We start from the raw sequence: 5,919 nt of genomic DNA on the forward strand, positions 1-5,919 counted from the left end.
TATTATAGCTTATAGCTTGATTAAAGGCACATGGGCACTATTTGCTTTGCTTTAGGCCTTACAGACCCTTAATAAGCTGCCATGTAGTTTAAAACAAGAAACGAGAGAGGGTGGGGAGGGAGGGAGGGAGGAAGGGAGGAAGGAAGAAAGGAAGGGAAGGAGGGAGGGAGGGAGGGAGGGAGGAAGGAAGGAAGGAAGGAAGGAAGGAAGGAAGGAAGGAAGGAAGGAAGGAAGGAAGGAAGGTGAGAGGGAGAGAGGGAAGGAGAGAGAGGAATCAGTTCTCTCACTCTAACTTTTGCCCAAATGAGTAGTATATTCTAAGAATGACAGCCTGGAAAAAGAAATTAAAAAATAATTTAAAAAAAAAAACTCTCCAAGCACAAAACAACTTTGCGAAGTAAATACTTGTCTCAAGACTGAACATCCAGCCGTCACCAGTGGCTCATGCCTATAATCCTAGCTACTCAGGAGGCTGAGATCTGAGGATTGCAGTCCAAAGTCAACCACAAAAGTCTGAGATTCATCTCCAAGTAACCACCAGAAAACCGGAAGTGGCACTGTAGCTCAAATGGTAGAGTGCTATCCTTGAGCTAAAGAGCTCAGGGACAGCGCCTAGGCCTCAAGTTCAAGCTCCAAACAAGCAAACAAACAAACAAAAAGCACCGAGAATGTGAACAGTTTGAAGGATTGTGTTGCTTTAATAATACTGACAGTCCTCAAAAGATTCAGAGCCAGGTAGAGCAACTCAAAAAAGAGTTAAAAACCAGTAATAACTGGGGCCTTCCTGATTGGTTTTGCTGGCTTTGGACCCCCTGGGCACAAAAGTTTCCATAGTAGGAATCGTTCTGCTGGCTCCTTGCCTGTGTCAGTGTTTATCCTATGTATCCAGTGTATGCTAGCTCAAACAGAAACAAAAATCATGCCACAATTAATTAATTAACTAATTAATTTAAAAATGGGTAATTGTGGGAACCTGTGAATGCTGAGCTATCAGGACTAATAAAGAGAATGGGAATGACATTCTCTAGACCCACGGAAAGCTGGGAGTGGACTGAGAAACTGCAATTGCTCTTAGCATTACAGAGACCCATGATTCTGCCCTTAATCTGAGTTACTCAAAATCTACCAACCCTAAACTCTCAGAATTATAAGAGTCTCCTAAATCTGTCAGTCAGTACTGACTTGAAGCACCTCAGATTTCTAACCTGGGTATAGGCAAATTCCACACTCAGTCTTTTGGGAAGTTAGGAAAAGACATAAATCTGAGCTAATTGCACCTGCTTCTTCATTGTTTTTTTTTTTTTGGTTTTTTTGCGGGGTTTTTTTGTTGTTTTTTTTTTTTTTTTGCCAGTTCAGGACTTGAGCTCAGGGCCTGAGCACTGTCCTTGGACTTTCTCAAGGCTAGAGCTCTACCACTTGAGCCTCAGCACCACTTCCGGCTTTTTTCTATTTATGTGGTACCGAGGAATCGAACCCGGGTCTTCATGCATGCTAGGCAAGCACTTTAACCACTAGGCCAAACTCCCGGCCATGGACCTGCTTCTTAAGATAAGTTATTTGTCACTTGATATATCACATGATTGTTGCTATGACTTCAATATTACTGTGACCTCACTTTTTCTGTACATGTACATATACTCCTGCATCCTCCTCAATATGGACCCAGGACACCTGAAGCTGGAGGAAGACTTCAGGCCCCTGGTGCCCCAAATCTTTATTCCACAGCCTGGTGTCTGTTATTGTCTGTTCCCTGGTCATGATAACCATAAATATCCAAGTGGTTCCTACCCGGTATCTTCACTGATTGAATTCAATACAATCTTTAGCATGTGTTCATTTATATCAGTATAATTTTGATCACTGCCTTTTAAAAATAGTTATGATAAAAAATTAAATTAAGACATTGTTACCTGGTATATTGTATATACCTTTATTTGTTTATTTGAAATAGGAAAGGGAAGGGGAGAAAACAAGATGATTGGGAGGGGGTGGGAGGTGGGCAATGGGGACAAAAACATGAGAAGGGGTATCAATGTGTGAGAAGTAATGCACCTGCTATCTGGTGAATGTAACTGTAATCCCTCTATGCATTACCTCAACAATAAAAAAATTAAAAAAGCCAACAAAACTATAAAAATAAAATAAATTCATAATGCCTATAAATTAGACAATATGAATTCTGTCAGCCAATTCCTTCAACAGCATAAAATAATAAAGATCATTTAATGGCAAAATATTAAATTAAAACATGCCATGTTCAAATATTTATTTACTTTATTTGTTGTCTTTGTTCACTAGAGTATCAACTACAGTACATAATAATAAGCATTTTATTCTGTGTTGCTCACAGTATTGAAAAAGAGCCTAACATATAATCAGGAATTTTTAGGAGATAAATGGATGATGAATTAAAAATAATGAGCAATCTTAAATGTTTTATATTTGGAAGCACATGACAGGGGTCAGGTCATAAGTTGTTAGGGCTGAGAATGTCTTTCAAAAGCATTTACCTTTATTCTGGAGACAACAAGGAATCATTAAAGGTGTGAGGAGGTGTGTAATTGTGCTGTATACATTTCTTAGTCTGATTTTCTGAAACCAAACTATTAACACTCTGCCCAGTGATACAATAATTTCTGCTGTGTGCAATGTTGTCTGCTTTGAAGAGAATTTGCATTTTACTAAAATGGAGATTTAGTAATGATAAAGGCAGTGATAGTAGCATTACTGGAACTGATCGTTCTGGCCCCTGTGGAGCTGACAAACAACTGTTACCAGAACTTGTGATGTTCCCAGGAGATCACAGAAGAGAAGCAATCTCCTCCTCCTCCTTGAGTATGAGTTCATGATGCTATCACAAAAAAATTGTTTTAGAATACACTAGCTACAGAGAATGTTTATCAGTAAAGCAAAGATAGAAAGATAGTATCCAACCAAGAATGAGTTCAGGTGTACCTGCCCACAGGTACGATGTCAACACTACTGTCAGTATAAAAAATATCAAGCATTTGAATATCAGATATCTTCTTTTCCCATTATTAATATTCCAATTCCCATTGGTCTATTACTTTACAGTTTCTGGAAACTGTGTTCTGGTGTCTAACAAGTATCTCATGACAGGTTTCACCTCTTACCACGACTGGTCAGTGCTTTGGTCCAATTACATACCACGGCCCTACTAATGCTGCATGTAGGCTGATGCCACCTTTGTTCAATGTTCATCTCCAAACCAGCATCCACCTCCTGCAGCAAAGCTGCGTATGCTGTCACCATAGATATAGCCAAAGCTCTGGGATTACTTTAACATTGACTGCAAATGAAAAGCAAAAGGCTTTCCTCTCCTCCATTAGAGCTGTGAAAGAAATTCTGTAGCAGCTGGATTCGGTGGCTCACGCCTGTAATCCTAGCTACTCAGGAGGCTGAGATCTGAGGATTGAGGTTCAAAGCCAGCCCAGGCACTAAAGACCGTGAGACTCTTATCTCCAGTTAACCTCCAGAAATCGGAAGTGCCACTGTGGTTCAAGGGGTAGGGCAGCAGTAGCCTTGAACTGAAGAGCTCAGGGACAACGCTCAGGCCCAGAGTTCAACTTTCACGATCAACCAAAACAACAAAAAAAAGTTTTATAGCAAGACTCTTGATGATCTAAAGAAAGACACCCAGATCCATGATTCCAAAAGACACATCAACACCTAAGGTGTTCCAGGAGCTCTTAAACTTCAGAACGTACAATCTCTTTGTCATTAAATAATTTCTATTCTGGACATAAACAGCTCTTATGCATCCAAGGCAGGATATGGCACATGTTCTCTTATTTTAGAAAGCATATAATAAAGAGTAAATAAGAAGATTGATGTGTAGATGAGTCAACACAGAAGTTATACTATTAATGGGAATTAGGTACTTTCTTCTCTGACAGTGAAAAATCTACATCTTAAAGCTTAATTATGATTAACTGTCTTCTCTTCCTATGAAATAATAAAACAATCATTAAAGGCTCACTAATCTCTACTTTTTCACCATGAAAGTCATGTACAATGTCATAAATGTCACTAGGCAGGTCTTGCTCACTAGCTAATGCTAATGGGCAATGAATTCTGGAATTATCTCTGAAAATAAAGCTGTCCGCACACCTCTCTCTAAGAGATAATTTTCCTTATACATAAAAGGGTGATTTTTGAAGATACTCCATAGGCAAATTCTCTCCTTAACATTCTGTAGGGGAAACCCAATTTTCTTCTTTTTTAATTGTATTTTATTATTGAGGTGATGCGTAGGGGTTACAGTTACATTCATCAGGTAGTGGGTGCATTATTTCTTGAACATTAATACCCCTTCCCATGTTTAAATCTGCTTTTGAAAATATTTTACTATTTCCAAGTATGTTTTTTTCATTTACAGATTTTTTCATATTTTTATTGTAATTAATGGAAGGGTTACATTATATTCACCAAATAGAGGTGAATAACTTCACAAACATTGATAGCCTTTCTCATGTCTTGGTCCCCATTTCCCTACCCCCTCCCCGCCCCTCATCTTGTTTTCCACCCTTCTATATCCAATTTTAAATAGCCAAATAAGCATTTATACACTATATCAGATAACAAGTTAAAATACTGTAATGATATGAGATAACCAAGGGACAGCAAAAGAGATGAGAGATAATATAGTACATTAAGGACAACAATCACTCACTATATGGCTTTTGTTTCTATATCCTGGAGGTCCTTTCATTTAGTGTCATACTATATGGCCTATGTATTTCTTTTTTTTTTTAACATCACAAATAGGCCTTTAATTTGTCATTACTAAAACTCTGAATTTTATAAACAGATTCTTGGACTGGTGGTTCGTATCCATCAGCTCGCTCGACTTTAGCACCGGTCTCATCCCCAGTAGCTTTTCCAGAACTACCACCTTCACCATGAAGCTCCATGAGTTTTCCCAATTCAAACTTGGGCTTCTTGAGCATTTTCACTTTCCTTACGAAGACATCATGAAGTGGGTAAATAGACTGGCAAGCCTTTTCTATGTCTTTCCCGATGCTGTCTGGAATCAACTTATTAACTACTTTTTTCAAGTCATTGGTCTGCACTTCTCGGGTCATGATTTCCATCATCTTCTTCCGGATCTGGTGGACCTGCTGATGCTGAGCATACGAGGTCTTGCGGATCTGATTGTTGCGTTTTTTAGTAAATCCAACACAGAACAGACGAAGCAAATAACCATGTGTAGTCTTCACATCCACATGAGCTTCAATCATGGTCTGCCACTTTTTGACCATGGAGCACATTTTGTCTCGGGTGAGATCCATGCCATGGAAGTTGGTCAGGCAGTTCTTGCCCTGTACATCCTCAGTAATTAGCTTGAATTTTCTAAATGCAACTTCATCATTCTGCAGATCAGCAAGGCTCACTTCAAACACCCGACCCTTGAGGCCATCAGATGCGATTTTGGTTCCTTGAGTCCTCGTGACTAGTGTTTTCCCAATATTTCTGATATTGAACATGGCCAGGGCTTTCACATCATACCAGTCTTTCTTAGAAAATGGGTCAACCACTTTCTTCTTGGCATCTTTTTTGCCGCCTTTCGTAAGGCGCTTGTTCTTGCCGACCGCCATGGTGCTGGTCAGAGAGCCAAAAGGTGGCCTATGTATTTCTAAACCCAATTTTCTGTAAATAAAATCAATTTTATGAGTATACAATAGTGGAATTCAGTCACTGGTTTTTAAAAATAATTATTATGAAATAATTTTGAACTACCCATTTCTATTTAAAAAGCCAATCATTCAAAGCAATTTTTATTCTTTTTCTTGATTGTTTATGCTAGATAGTGGGATTATTGGACTCCATGAGCCAAGCATATTGGACTTCGCCTTTTTGGAATTTAAAGTTGACCAAAGTAAACACATTAGATATGTA

The 5,919-nt window shown here is 38.8% G+C and overlaps 1 pseudogene; it reads right to left on the reverse strand.

The window, feature by feature from the left end:
- Nucleotides 1-4,778: 4,778 nt before the first annotated feature.
- LOC150058961 (small ribosomal subunit protein eS1 pseudogene) lies at nucleotides 4,779-5,634 on the reverse strand (annotated as a pseudogene).
- Nucleotides 5,635-5,919: the final 285 nt, after the last annotated feature.

Source organism: Megascapheus bottae, chromosome 9 (genome assembly GCF_031878675.1).
Source record: "Megascapheus bottae isolate mThoBot1 chromosome 9, mThoBot2.hap1, whole genome shotgun sequence".
NCBI classification, from domain to species: Eukaryota; Metazoa; Chordata; class Mammalia; order Rodentia; family Geomyidae; genus Megascapheus; species Megascapheus bottae.